General features: G+C 37.4%; 1 protein-coding gene across 4 annotated transcripts in view; it reads right to left on the reverse strand.

Moving 5' to 3' along the window:
* BRD10 (bromodomain containing 10) overlaps positions 1-1,079 on the reverse strand; it is a 108,282-nt gene that overhangs the window by 31,074 nt on the left and 76,129 nt on the right. The gene's annotated exons all lie outside the window — the stretch shown is intronic.

A 1,079-nucleotide genomic window follows, 5' to 3' on the forward strand; every position in this document is an offset into this window, starting at 1 on the left:
TGGATAAAAAAGCATGATCCATCTATATGCTGCCTACAAGAGACGCACCTTAAAGACACAAACAGGCTAAAACTCAAAGGATGGAAAAAATATATCAAGCAAACAACACTCAAAAATGAGCAGGAGTTGCAACATTAATCGCCGACAAAACAGACTTTAAAGTAAAATCCACCACAAAGGATAAGGAACGGCACTATATAATGATTAAAGGGTCAATACACCAGGAGGACATTAACTATAATAAATATTTATGCACCCAACGACAGGGCTCCAAAATACATAAAACAAATTCTAACAGCTCTGAAGAGAGAGAGACAGCTCCACCTTAGTAGCAGGAGACTTCAACACGCCACTTTCGGTGAAGGACAGAACATCCAGAAAGAAGCTCAACAAAGACACGGTAGAGCTAAATGCTACAATCAACCAACTTGATCTCATAGACATATACCAAACACTGCACGCAACAGCAGCCAAATATACTTTCTCTTCCAACCACACGGAACATTCTCCAGAACAGACCACATACTAGGCCATAAAGCAAGCCTTAATAAAATCCAAAGCATCGAAATATTACAAAGCATCTTTTCTGACCATAAAGCCATAAAAGTGGAAATCAACAACACCAAAAGCAAGGAAAAAAAATCAAACATATGAAAACTGAACCACACCTTGCTCTAAAACTACTGGGTTATAGAAGAAATTAAGGATGGAATAAAGAAATTCATAGAATGAAATGACAATGAAAACAGATTCTATCAGAACTTTTAAGACACAACAAAAGCAGTGCTCAGAGGTCAGTTTACAACAATAAATGCACACATCCAAAAAGAAGAAAGGGCCATAATCAAAGCATTAACCCTCCCACTGGAACAAGTAGAAAGAGAGCAGCAAAACGAGCCCACAGGTGCCAGAAGGAAGGAAATAGTAAGAATTAGAGCAGAATGAAATGAAATAGAGAATAGAAAAACAACTGAAAGAGTTAACAAGTCCAAAAGCTGGTTCTTTGAAAAGATCAACAAAATTGATAAACCATTGGCCAAACTGACAAAAGAAAAACAGAAGAAGCAGATAACCCGTGT

Source organism: Trichechus manatus, unplaced genomic scaffold (assembly GCF_000243295.1).
Source record: "Trichechus manatus latirostris isolate Lorelei unplaced genomic scaffold, TriManLat1.0 scaffold00025, whole genome shotgun sequence".
Classification (NCBI taxonomy): Eukaryota; Metazoa; Chordata; class Mammalia; order Sirenia; family Trichechidae; genus Trichechus; species Trichechus manatus.